This window comes from Capra hircus, chromosome 29 (genome assembly GCF_001704415.2).
Source record: "Capra hircus breed San Clemente chromosome 29, ASM170441v1, whole genome shotgun sequence".
NCBI classification, from domain to species: domain Eukaryota; kingdom Metazoa; phylum Chordata; class Mammalia; order Artiodactyla; family Bovidae; genus Capra; species Capra hircus.
Genome location: NC_030836.1, coordinates 37,828,987 through 37,843,226, shown reverse-complemented (window position 1 = coordinate 37,843,226; position 14,240 = coordinate 37,828,987). Strand labels below are relative to the sequence as shown.

The 14,240-nt window shown below is 43.9% G+C and overlaps 1 pseudogene; it reads left to right on the top strand.

Moving 5' to 3' along the window:
• Nucleotides 8,904-14,240, top strand: part of LOC102181378 — a 73,941-nt pseudogene continuing 68,604 nt past the window's right edge.

The window sequence follows — 14,240 nt, the reverse complement described above, 5'->3', positions numbered from 1 at the left end:
GGAGAAAAACATTCTACATGTCGGAAGTCGACCCTGATAAGGACCAACATAAACAACTTTAATAAATGGCTACCCTTCAACTGCCTATCTTCCTTCCTTGGAACTTGGCCCACAGGTCAACCACCATGACCTCATTCCATGCTTCAGTTGTGAGTTAGCAGCAATGAGCCATGTCAGCCTTCCCAAGAAGGGAGAACCTGGGGTTATCATGAGGCTGAATATGCTCTGGACTCAGGGACTTGTGCACAAAGTGGTTATCACCAGGAGCATCAGGTGCCAGGGGCACCACCAATGCCTCTGACTATCTCCATGTACTTGTTCTCAGGAGTAGAAATGCCAAGGAACCAATAGAGCAAAGAAACAAGTAATGACTCTTGTTTCATCTTGCCCCGTGTGAGTCCCACGACGCTTTGACCACACTGCTCTCTGCCCAAAACTCTTTCCTCTTTTGTTTCCTCAGGTGGCTTGTGAATAACATAAGCACCTGATTGTGAAGCTTGGTGGCTGGAACTCTAATCACAGTCATCTGGGAATCAGAGATGTCCAGCCTTGTCCTTTTTCTCCAACCAGATTCATAAAGCAAAGTCCCTACAAAACATAAGGGTGATTGTAATTCTCTCAAGGTCTTTGAATCTCCAAGGTCTATTTGGAGCATCAAAGAAGGAACACATCCCCTGCATCCAGGCTAGTCTCAGCCCCCAACCTCGCTCAGCCAGTGGTTCTCTGAGCAAAGATAAGGCGCATATCTAAGTTGCCAGAAGGCTGAGAAGAGAATGCTTCTCGCTGTGAATGCAGGTTCATGTTACCCAGTCATCCAAAGGTCTATGCTGTTGAATGAGGATTGGCAGCTCTGGGGATCTGTGTTAGGTGTGAGCCGGTCACCACCTGCATGACAGCCTCCTAGGGTCACTACAGCTGGGACTCTCCCACTGTGCCTGGAACCTAGAAGAAACAACTCTGAATATTGCTTTCCTGCTGCTACATTAAGGCAGGTCTGCTGATAAAATCGGAAGCAGACTTGAGGGACAATGGGAAAGAACCTTCCACTCTGGTGCTTGCAGACATCTAGAGCTACCCAGCAGTGAATGCAATGGAGTTTTTCCTCATCTTTCCCTTCCTGGAAGTCTCCTAGCCTGGGAACTGGAGTTCCTGTATCCCAAGTCTTCACTAACTTACCTACACCTAAGGTGAATCATACACCCCAAGATTCGTTTCCCATTTTTTGGATGAAGGGTTCTGGACATGCTTCAGAACACTTGTTCCAAAATGAGGCTCAATGCCAATCAGTGGACAAGTGGCTCAGAGGTGGCTGTTGCTGAGGATGATGAGGTTGCCTCTGGTGGGCAAGGGGCTGTAACTGTCTGGTGATGTTCATGGGTCCTGGTCTCAGGACTGAGCGTGGTGAGCACTTGGCATGCAGATGCTGTGCCATCGAGGACCTTAGAGGCCTTGCCCCCTGGAATTTACCATCATTTGGGTTCTGTGAGATGAGATCAGGTAGTTATAAGTCAAAAGTTACAAATGGGGAAGCATGTAGATTCCCCAGCAGAAACCCAAATTAGGCTGATAAATCATCTCTCCAAAAAAACTCTGGGAACTAGATATGCCAGGACTCTTAGACAAATTTTGAGGTATTTTAAATATTTTATTAAAGAAGGTCACCTTTTGGATGACCTGCCATTCGGTCTCTGGCTTGGGATGATACTTACAGTTAGAGTGGAATCAATGGGCCTCTGGGGGACGTAGTTCCTCTCCCTTTGACTCATTAGGAGTGAGTACAGCTCTCTCCCCTCCACATCTGGAGCAGGAATTCCAGCAGGAATAACGTGACCTCCAATTTTAACAGGAAGACTCAAGAAGGTCTGGCCCTCAGGTAGGCACTATCCTTTTCCCAGTGCTCTTCCTTCCCTCCTGGGTCATGTGCACGCTGTCCACCTCCTGGTTACTGGGTTCTGAATTCCTCTGCCCTTCACTTGTAGATATTTAGGCAGTCCCACTTGTGGCTCCCTCCCTACCCAGGCCCAATTCCTCATCTGCAGATCACACTAAAGGAGGGAAAATCAAGACGGGTCTCTCCAGTTTGTTCTTCCTAAAAATGTTCACATTCCTTCTGCTTCCACACCCTGTTCTGAGTCATCAACATCTCCAGCTAGAAGACTGAGCTGATGAGAGGAATGGAGATGCAGATTGGGGATGGGGGTGGTAAGGGTGTCAGCTCTGGGGGACAGTTTTCAGATGACAAGAGATAAGTTGTAGTAATGAGCATGTGTGGTCCTCCAACCACTCATTCATTTGGGACCTGCCTAAATCTGTATTCTTGGGCTTCTAAGGGTATCACTTAGACAGAACCTTCCAAATGGACTTTCCATAAATCTCTTACTGCAAAAAAATTTCAAACAAAAAAAAATATAGGAAAGAAGACTGTCATGAACACTATATTTCATCACTCAGCATCAATAACTACAAAACTAACCTCTTAGTCCCACAGGTTGTCATAGACTGGAGACTATGCAACATCAAGGTGGTGGCCAATTGAGTTCCCTGCAAAGACATTCTTAAGTAGCATCAGTCTTTCTCTTTTTGCTCTCTTCTCACATGTGGTGGCTGAAGGGAAGGAAGAAGAGGAGAATATGAGAGAAAAAGAAGGAGAGGCTAATCCCATCATGAGGGACCACCATCAAAACCCCATGTCAACCTGGGTATCTCCCAAAGGCCCTACTTCCTAATACCATCACATTGGGGGTCAAGGGTGGACACAATTCAATCCATAGCAGCTATACATAGCATAGCAGCTATCTGTTTTTACATTAAGACAGGCCATCGTTTCATTCTGTCTGTTTTAATGCTTATTCATTTTCCCTGAAATATTTTAGGGACAAGAAGAACATTTCACCAAATCTACATAATAAATATCTGTGGTATAATGATAGGATATGAAAATAATGCTCTTTTTTCCCCCAGAAAATGAACATTTTATTTCCAGTCCATGTGAAAATTTCCCTGATGCTCAAAAAGCAGATGTCTTTTCACAGTTTATTGAAAGAATGTAGTCATATGTTGCACTTGGTTGTTCTCATTTAGGACTAAATAACTGTTCCTCTCCCAATTTTAATGCCATTTATTTGTTCAGAAACAGGGAAGAAGCAGGGTGGCTTGTCTTACAGAATGTCCCACTATTGGTTTTAGAGCAGGAGTCCACAGTACCAGCACAGTGGGTCAGGACCAGTACCAGTCCTTGGTCTATTAGGAACCAGACCTCCACAGAAGGAGGTGAGCTTCAGCTCAGTGAGTGAGGCTTCATCTGTATTATAGCTTCTGCCTGTCACTCTCTCATCACCCCCAGAAGGGACAGTCTAGCTTGTTTTCCTGGAACTGTTTGTAGTTACATAACCTATGTTTATGGGTAAGAGAATGAGATGGCTGGATGGCATCACTGACTCGATGGACATGAGTCTGAGTGAACTCCAGGAGTTGGTGATGGAAAGGGATCTCTGGCCTACTGCGATTCATGGGGTTTCAAAGAGTCAGACACAACTGAGCGTCTGAACTGAACTGAACGTATGCTTAATAGAAAAAAAAAAATTGATGATTATTTTCCTTTCTCAGTGCTCAGAATGGTGAGTTGGTGTCCTAGCAGTCTATCACAGTGACAAATTACATGTTGCCTATTAACATTGGGACACATTTGGCCAGTTTAAATTTCAATATTAAAAACCTAAGATCATGGGCTCCAGCCCCATCCTTCATGGCAAATAGAAGGAAAAATGTGAAAGCAATGACAGATTTCTTCATCTTAGCTTCTAAAACCACTGTAAATGGTGCCCATGGCCAAGAAATGAGAAGACTTTAGCTTCTTGGCAGGAAAGCTATGAGAAAGATAAACAGTGTGTTGAGAAGCAGAAACATCATTCTGCCCAGCAAACTGGTAGATATTTGGTCCTTTCCATTTGGATTCCTAAACATTCTGTCCAGTCCCCACGGGTCTTTGAAGCCCCTCAGTTTTCTGGTCCTACATAATGCCCAAGATTATTTTGTGCATTTCTTTACCCAGTCCTGAAACCAGCCATCTCTTTAATATCATCTAATGGGAAATGTATTTAGAAGCTACATGTTAGATCTCAGAATAGTCACAGTCATCAAGTTCACACTGCTTCTAGGCTTTACAGTGGTTGGCGGAGGAAGTACACATTTTCCTTAAAACTAAAATAAAAAGGAATACAGTTAGTTGGTACAAACTTATGCTTTCAGTTCAAGATTTAAGACAGCAGGGTTTGAATTAAACTTCTTTATGTTATGTGTGAATATCTTTTTCTAGCCACTGAAAGGCTTACTTCAAAACATTAGTTTTAATTATCATATAGCTTTTACCTGATAACATATGTATGAATCTGTCACAATAACAGAAACAATATAAGGAACAATAAATTGTTGATTTTTGCTCACCTCAGTTGCGATGGCAGTGCATGTTCATGATGGCTACAAAGGCAGCATAGAAGCATGGCAGAGAGGAATTACCCCACGTCCAAATCAGAGGCATCAACCAAGCTACCCTACTTCAAAGTAAGGAGCAGCGGCTGTGCTTTGCTGGAGAGCAGTGAAGTGTTACCCCACGTCCAAGGAAAGAGAAGCCCAAGTAAGATGGTAGACACTGAGAGAGGGCATCAGAAGGCAGACAGACTGAAACCACATTCACAGACAACTAGCCAAACTGTCACACGGACCACAGCCTTGTCTAACTCAATGAAACTAAGCCATGCCGTGTGGGGCCATTCTAGACAGATGGGTCATGGTGAAGAGGTCTGACAGAATGCAGTCCACTGGAGAAGGGAATGACAAACCACTTCAGTATTCTTGCCTTGAAAACCCCATGAACAGTATGATAAGGCAAAAAGATAGGACACTGAAAGATGAACTCCCCAGGTCGGTAGGTGCCCAATATGCTACTGGAGATCAGTGGAGAAATTACTCCAGAAAGAATGAAGGGATGGAACCAAAGAAAAGATAACACCCATCTGTGGGTGGGCCTGGTGATAGAAGCAAGATTCAATGCTGCAGAGAGCAATATTGCATAGGAACCTGGATTGTTATGTCCATGAATCAAGGCAAATTGGAAGTGGTCAAACAGGAGATGACAAGAGTGAACATAGAAATTCTAGAAATCAGCAAACTAAGATGGACTGGAATGGATGAATTTAACTCAGATGACCATTATATCTACTACTGTGGGCAGGAATCCTTTAGAAGAAATGGAGTAGACTTCATAGTCAACAAAAGAGTCTAAAATGCAGTCTCAAAAATGACAGTATGTTCTCTGTGCATTTCCAAGGTGAATCATTTAATACCACGGTAATCCAAGTTTAGGCCACCATCAGTAAGGATGAAGAAGCTGAAGCTCAACAGTTCTATGAAGACCTACAAGACTTTCTAGAACTAACAGCCAAAAAAGGTATCATTCTCATTGTAGGGAACTGGAACCCAATAGTAGGAGTCAAGAAACACCAGGAGTAACATGCAAATTTGGCCGTGGAGTACAGAATGAAACAGGGCAAAGGCATTTTTCCAGGAGAATGCCCTGGTCATAGCAAATACCCTCTTCCAACAACACAATGAAGACTCTACACATGGACATCACCAGATGGTCGGCACCAAAATCAGATTGATTATATTCTTTGCAGCCAAATATGGAGAGGCTCTATACAGTCAGCAAAAACAAGACTGGGAGCTGATGGTAGCTCAGATCATGAACTCCTTATTGGCAAATTCTGACTGAAATTGAAGAAATTGGAGAAAAGCACTAGACCATTCAGGTATGACATAAAGCAAATCCCTTATGACTATACAGAGGAAGTGAGAAATAGATTTAAGGAACTAGATCTGATAGATAGAGTGCCTGGTGAACTATGGACAGAGGTTCATGGCATTGTACAGGAAACAGGAATCAAGACCATCCCCAAGGAAAAGAAATCCAAGAAAGCCAAATGGCTGTCTGAAGAGGCCTTACAGATAGCTATAAAAAGAAGGGAAGCAAAAACCAAAGGAGAAAAGCAAAGATTTACCCATTTGAATGCACAGTTCTGAAGAATAGCAAGGAGAGATAAGAAAGCCTTCCTTGGCGATCAATGTAAAGAAATAGAGGAAAACAACAGAATGGGAAAGCCTAGAGATCATTTCAAGAAATGTAGGGATTTCAAGGGAATATGTCACGTAAAGATGAGCTCAATAAAGGACAGAAATGGTATGGACCTAACAAAAGCAGAAGATATTAAGACGAGGTGGCAAGAATACACAGAGGAACTGTACAGAAAAGATCTTCATCACATAGATAATCACGATGGTGTGATCTCTCACCTAGAGCCAGACATCCTAGAATGTGAAGCCAATGGGCCTTAGGAAGCAACACTATGAACAAAGCTAGTGGAGGTGATAGAATTCCAGTTGAGCTATTTCAAATCCTAAAAGATGATGCTGTGAAAATGCTGCACTCAATATGCTAGCAAATTTGGAAAACTCAGCAGTGGCCACAGGACTGGACAAGGTCAATTTTCATTGCAATCCCAAAGAAAGGCAATGACAACAAGAAACTACCACACAATTACACTCATCTCACACACTAGTAAAGTAATGCTAAAAATTCTCCAAGCCAGGCTTCAGCAATACGTGAATCATGAACTTCCAGATGATCAAGCTGGTTGTTGAAAAGGCAGAGGAACCAGAGATCGTATTGCCAACATATGATGGATTATCAAAAAATCAGAAAGTCCAGAAAAACACCTACTTCTGTTCTACTGACTATGCAAAAGCCTTTGACTGTGTGGATCACAATAAAATGTGGAAAATTCTGAAGGAGATGGGAATACAAGACCACCTGAATTGCCTCTTGAGACACTTGTATGCAAGTCAGGAAGCAACTGTTAGAACTGGACTTTAGAACAGTGGTATGGGGAAGAATCTTGAGTGTCCCTTGGACTGCAAGGAGATGCAACCAGTCTATCCTAAAGGAAATCAGTCCTGAATGTTCACTGGAAGGACTGATGCTGAAGCTGAAACACCAATACTTGGCCATCTGATGCAAAGAGCTGACTCAGTTGAAAAGGCCGTGATGTTGGGAAAGATTGAAGGCAGGAGGAGAGGGGATGACAGAGGATGAGATGATTGGATGGCATCGCCAACTCAAGGGACATGAATATGTGTGGACTCCGGGTTGGTGATGGACAAGAAGGCCTTGTGTGCTGCCGTTCACGGACTCACAAAGAGTTGAACACGACTGAGCAACTGCACTGAACTGAAGTTGTTGAATATATTGTCAGACTTCTTTCCTTTTTTTCTTTTGGTTTTCTTTGGTTTTGTTTTGATAGGCAGGAGTTTTGTTTTTCCTTAGAAGATATTCCACTCTGAAGGTAGAGTCATAAGTCTGAATTTTAAAGCCACTTAAGTAATGTGTTGTTATAGGTAGCTGGTCAACAGCTTGATGCAGTCAGATTTATTAGTCTTTGTTCTCAATTTGTTCAGTTCAGATCAGTCCTTCAGCTGTGTCCTTTTTGCAACGTCATAGACTGCAACGGGCCAGGCTTCCCTATCCATCACCAACTCCTGGAGCTTTCTCAAGCTCATGTCTATCGACTTGGTGATGCTATCCAACCATCTTATCCTCTGTCTTCTGCTTCTCCTCTTGCCTTCAATCTTTCCTAATATCAGGGTCTTTTCCAATGAGTCAGGATGTTTAGTATGCATACAGACTCTTTTAAAATCAGCCAACATGAATTCAATTCCTCTCTGTTCCCACTGCACTCCCAAATCTAGGGCAGAAACAAAAAACTGCAGAGACTGAAGGCTGATTCCAGCACATTGTTGTGGAGATTTTGTCCCCCTTTCCCCCACACCTTTTTTTTTTTTTTCAGGAAAATAAAATTAGTTGCTAACATTAAAATCAGTATATTGTACATAGATATCCAAACCTCTGATTTTCTTGAAAACATGGCCAACTGGCCTGTTTTCAAGCACGGGTGAAGCAGAGGAAAGTCTGCTCCCAGAAGCAAGGCCTGTGCTGCCCAGATTCCAACATGGCCACCTAGTCCTAGTATCATATTTCCTGCCTCCTGGGGCCATGAGTTTTTCAGAACTAGACTTCTAGCTCTCTTAAGATAAAGGCTACTTTTTTCTTGATCAACTTTGACTTTGAAGCCTTTAACCCACAATCTAGCACACAGTTCTTCCTTGTACAGTTGTTGGATGCTATAAAATGTCTTGCGGGTGCATTTGACATTTCTTCCAATACTGAAACCATGCAATTGAAGTACTACTCCGCCCTAAATCCTTGATGCAAGCTGGCATCATAGGTGTCCCTATGTCTGCATTAGACCCACTACCTAAAACCAGTTGTGTGTCCCTGGGCTGTCCCTGAAGTCTGCACTTTGCCATTTGACAACTTATCATCCTAGCAGTGTCCTTGGTAAAGAAGCGAAATGTGAAATCAGCAATGCGAAGTCTCACGAAGTCAGTAATGCATATTTCCCGAAGTAGCCAGGAAGATGACATGAAACCACACCTGTCGAGCATGGCCCTTAATATCCATTTTCATGATGTTGTTAGCAGTTTTTTCTCCAAGTAGGCAAGGTTTTCCGTCTTCTTAGATGTCCATGCAGATCAGCTTGATTTTCCCGCCAAGATTCAAGGAAGAGATTACAGCTCAATTCTCTGTATTCTGAAAAGCTTCAAAGTCCGTTTGCCAAGGACACTGATGAAGGTAAAGTTTTTTATGAAGACCTTTGTGTTTTCTTCAGATCTTTTAGTGGCCTGAACGGGAAAACTAGGGTAGGTCAGAGCATATATAACTAGGGGCTCCCGGTCACCACTGCATGCTAAGAACCTAGACTTCCCTGAGTACTTGGTGCCAGAAGAGAAGCATGAAGTGGCTTGTGCTCCTCGGGCTGGTGGCCTTCTCAGAGTGCATAGTCAAGAAAGTATGGGGACTGTATGTCATATCATATTCCTTTCTCTGATTTTTCTTTTCATCTGATTATTCTTCCAACCATCAGGTTTAGACGGGAAAGGAATATTACTGTAAGAGTCTTAAAGTTCAACTCTGACATATTGATAAATAACTTGCTATAGGAACTGTGGATCCCAAAGTCTCGGTATAGATTTGGGTTGCACAACACTTGGGGTCTAATCATGTCATGACCTGTTGAAAATACAACTCCTTGCAACTGTTCAGTGCACAGTCTATGCAGATGTTGATGTGGCCCTGTGGAATAGCACTTTTCTACATTTTGTTCAACATGTCCTCTTTTTTCCCTATTTCAATGTGTATATGCCTGTGTCTGCATCTCTGTATCACTGACATTTATCTCTCCATCACTTTGGAAGTCACTGGGAGTCTATTTCTCTTTATGTTGTTTGCTTTTAATTTTTTCATTTGACTCATCCTTCCTTCTCAAACCTCTGAATTTCCCTTACTTGAACCCTATATCTTGTATTCTTCTTTCAACTTTTCTCTTTCAACTTGAAGAAAGGTAAACTGTCTTATATCTGACAAGCAGTGTGACCACATTCAACTCAGAAACCTCTTGCATTTTAAATTTCTCCCTTGTAAATAGAATAAGAGTCCCTCTTTTACCTCCTTCCTTGAGGTTCTTTGAGAAGGAATGAGTGGGATGGCAACAGCAATGCTAATGGCTTTCATTGTTGAGACTTCTTATTTATCAGGTTCCTTATATCCATCACTTCACTTATCCCCAAGGTATCCTATTTGAAGGGTTTGTACTGTTACATTCCACCATTTTGCCGAAGGGGACACTGAGACACCACGTGGTCATATGGCTAACCAAAGATGGCAGAAAAGAACCTGTATTCAAATCTATGTCTTTGCCATGGTATATGCATAAAATTCTGATAATAATGTGCCTCATAAAAATGATTAGAAAACACACAGGGCCAATAAAATGACAGTTATACATTAACACTAACAGTTAATTATAGCATCTTTGTTTTCTTTGTCAAATGCTCGGTGAAAGAATACCTCTAAGGAGAGTGAAGACCATGAGAAAAACCCTCAGTGGAAAAAACATGCAGCACGATGTCTTGACGGAGCATCCTTACAGACTGCCCCAGATTTCTTTTCGTGATTCAAATCTAACTATTCACCCACTGAGAAACATCAGAGATGTGAGTATTTTTGGAGGATGGTCCTCCACAGCACTCCCTGGTGCTCTAGCTTAGCATGGGGCTCATCTGGAGGTGCCAGGTGGGATGCTGGAGTTGGGGTTCCTGCAGGAGGCTGAGACACTGGAAAACAGGGACCCCACCGAGAGGAGAAGGCACTCTCATCCTCAACTGTTGGTCTTTGTGACTGGGTCTGGCCATTACCAGGTAGCAGGTAAATATCCATTTCTGTGTCAAACATGTGTCATTAGTTTGAGAGTGATTGTTCCTTCTGAACTAAGTGAGCACCTCAGTTACAGATGAAGAGTGAACTATCACTGATCAAAAGGTAGAACCAAATGCAAAGCATTTGTGAATCCCGAGGCAGAGGAATTCGGTTTCCACAGATGCAAGAACAACAGCAGGAAAAAGTTACTGAACCTGTATTCCGTGTATGATCATAACAATATAACACAGTGCTTACTGTTTTTAGGTAAGAAAAGGGCTTAATTTGTCTTCAAAAATGCCCATTCCAGCCTGAGAGATAGGCAAAGAGTAAATACATGTCAAATGACAGGGTCACCTGTGAGGTGTGGATTAGATGTGGTCTGAGTTTAGAGGGAGTGGCTGGAGTTGATCAAGAGGGACCTTCTGGAGAAGGGGGTGGTAAGGCTTGGTTTGAAGAGACTACAGAGCTTCCCAAATGAAGGCACCAGGACTTCCCTGGGTGTCCAGTGGTGCTAGAGGCCCAGTGGTTATGCCTCTAGTCTTCCCATGCAGGAGATACCACTTCAACGCCTGTTCATAGAGTCAATATTTTGCATACAATGTAGCACAGGAAAAATATATCAAATGCAGATACCTCTGTGACCAAAGCCTGTGAACTGAACAGTGGTTAGAAAGTGGTCTCAAGAGATACATGATACCCAGAGGGAGGCATCAGTGTGGGAGTAGAGGGTAGCCAATCTGCACTAACCCACTCGCTCCTTCTCCATGTAGACATTCTATGTGGGTAACATCACCATTGGAACACCCCCCTCAGGAATTCCAGGTTGTCTTTGACACAGGCTCAGCTGTTTTGTGGGTGCCCTCCGACTATTGCAACAGCTCAACCTGTTGTGAGTACACACACCCCGTACCCGAATGATCTTTCAGTTGCCCTGCCACCCTGTTTTCACCCTTGGCACCTGATGACACTCATCTCTTGTGTCTGCAGCTACACACGTTAGGTTCAGACAACTTGAGTCTTCCACCTTCCGGCCTACCAATAAGACATTCTGGATCAACTATGGAGCTGGGAGAATTGAAGGAGTTGTTGTTCGTGACACAGTTCGGGTAACAGTTTAACAAATGCTGAGTCAGGACTGGATATGAGGCGACCTCTGCTTGCGAAACTGATGCAGGACCATCAGGCAGGACTCTTCCTAGCCTAACTCCCATAGATATTGGCCATCTTATCCACAGGATCATGTCTCTGCGGTGGCAGTGCCCGTGGTGTCACACGAACAAACAGATTAGCTAACTCAGAATGTGGCTTGAGGTGTGGACTTGCAGCTCCTCTGCCCATGAGCAGTTCAAGGTTCATTGCTCTCAGAGCGAGAAGGGATATTATATGAACAAATTGTTCCCTCTACTTTCCGGTATTAACTGGTTTAATTCTGCAACAACCCCACACAGTAGTTACTCTGATTAGCTCATGAGACATATGAGGAAACTGAGGTCCAGACAGCAAGGGCCTTGCTGAGAGCACACATGTGATAAAAGGTGGAGTTAGGCTGGCTTTTCAGGACTGAAGTTGCTGTGGGGTGTTTGGGGACAGGATAAAACTGATCTGGGGACCCTGGGTGCAGTCAAGGCCTTCAGGTATCCAGAGTGGGAAACTGGAGGCCTGAGAAGTCAAGGGACCTGATAAATGAGTTCTCACTCTAGAGGACCCTTGAGAGTCTAATAAATCTATGGCTTGCCTCCCCCCAAAATACTTGAGTAGTTCCCCTCTCTCTCTTTCTCTCTCATGCACACTCACAGAAATATACACATATCCCCAAAAGTGAATTCCCCAGGCAGTAATTTCATAGAACCCTGCAGGCAAGATTGTGTTTTTGGCTTCTGTCTTACCGGACAGATGCAGAATCCACAATACCTTACAGAGAATTCAGTCCATTCCTGTCATTAGGTCACAGTGATGCCAAAGAGAAGGCTATCTTGCTCTCAATTGTTTTGTCAATAATGTGGCACCAATGGGACCTGGTCTGACTCTTGGTTGCCCCACCTGGACAGAAGCCATGAGGCCAATCTGACTCACTCAGGTGGTGCTTTTCAGAGGGGCAGATATTTTAAAATTCACACCCTGTCTCAAATGGAACCCAAATTCCCCTTCTACCTTGCTCTAACCATCTGTGGGCAACCAAAGACAGAGCCCGCCTCAATTCTTCTCTAAGGATCTAATGGCAATGCACCCCAACCCAGTCCTAGCCCCCACTTCACATATCTGTAAGTTGGAACACTCTTCTGTCCCACAGATTGGGGACCTTGTAAGTACTGACCAGCCTTTTGGACTAAGCATGGCAGAATACGGGTTTGAGGGCAGAAGATTTGACGGCATCTTGGGCTTGAACTACCCCAAACTACTCTACTGTAGACCACTCCCCATCTTTGACAAGCTGAAAAATCAAGGTGCCATTTCTGAGCCTGTTTTTGCCTTCTACTTGAGCAAGTAAGTCTGAGATGGACAATTTATTTCTCCAAATTAGCTGTAAGATGCTTTCAGTTGCACAAAAATTATAGAACACTTAATAAAGAAGTATCCAGGAGAAGGCAATGGCACCCCACTCCAGTACTCTTGCCTGGAAAATCCCATGGACAGAGGAGCCTGGTGGGCTTCAGCCCATGGGGTAGCTACTAGTCGGACACGACTGAGAGACTTCACTTTCACTTTTCACTTTCATGCTTTGGAGAAGGAAATGGCAACCCACTCCAGTGTTCTTGCCTGGAGAATCCCAGGGATGGGGGAGCCTAGTGGGCCGCCGTCTATGGGATCGCACAGAGCTGGACACGACTGAAGTGACTTAGCAGCAGAGAGTAATATAATCAAGGATAAGTATGGCCCCAGGGCCCTACCTGTTTTCACAACTGGCTTTTATAAATAAAATTTTATTGGAACACAACCTTACTGGCTCAAGACCAGTAACTTGGGCTAGGGGTTAAGTCATGAGGGAGGCAAATGGAAGGCAACAGGAAACAATTTGGAGGAAAATGCATTACGATTTGCTTATGAATTTGATAAGGAAGGAAGGAGAAGGATGGTGGTTATCTTTCCTTCCTCATTAGCATTTAAAAGAGAGCCCAGGACCAGCTCCCCAATTTGTGGAGCCACTGAGAAATGAAAGTATGGGATATAAAAGTGTGGGACCCCTCGTTCAAGAAATATTAGGCATTTCAAGACAGGGAGAGCAGAGGTGGCATCCCTTCTGAGTGTGGGGCCCTTTGGACAGTGGACGTTACAGGCCAATGTAGCCAACTCTGGGTGACCTGAACCCACACCCTTAGAACTCCCAGGCCTTGATTTTCCTGAAAAATGACAAGGTGGACACAAGGAAAGTCAAAACACTTCAGCACCCTGTCCTGTGAGGGTGTCTGAGCACTCAGGTTGCTGAAGGTTCAGGGTGTCTTCAAAAGACATAGTGGGTGGAGCTCAGACAAGTGATTCAGCTTCTAACCTCCTCTGTGCCACTCATGAGACAGTAACAGACCTCACTCTGGATCTCTATCTCTCCTGGACTCGATTTCTGCATCTATACATGTGGACCTCATTAAGGCGTTGATGGTTGGACCTGCATAGCTCTCAGACAGTGCTGTTGTTACTGTCCTCCAAGGTTCCCCCCCTCACATCTTTCTACAGAGACAAGCAGAAGGGCAGTGTGGTGATGTTTGGTGGGGTGGACCACCGCTACTACAAGGGAGAGCTCAACTGGGTACCATTGGTCCGAGTGGGTGACTGGACTATACACGTAGACCGGTAAGCCTCTCCATATGAGGTCAGCCCCAAGTGATCCCCACTACTGTAATAGACACAGGCAGACACACACAAATACATTCTCAGA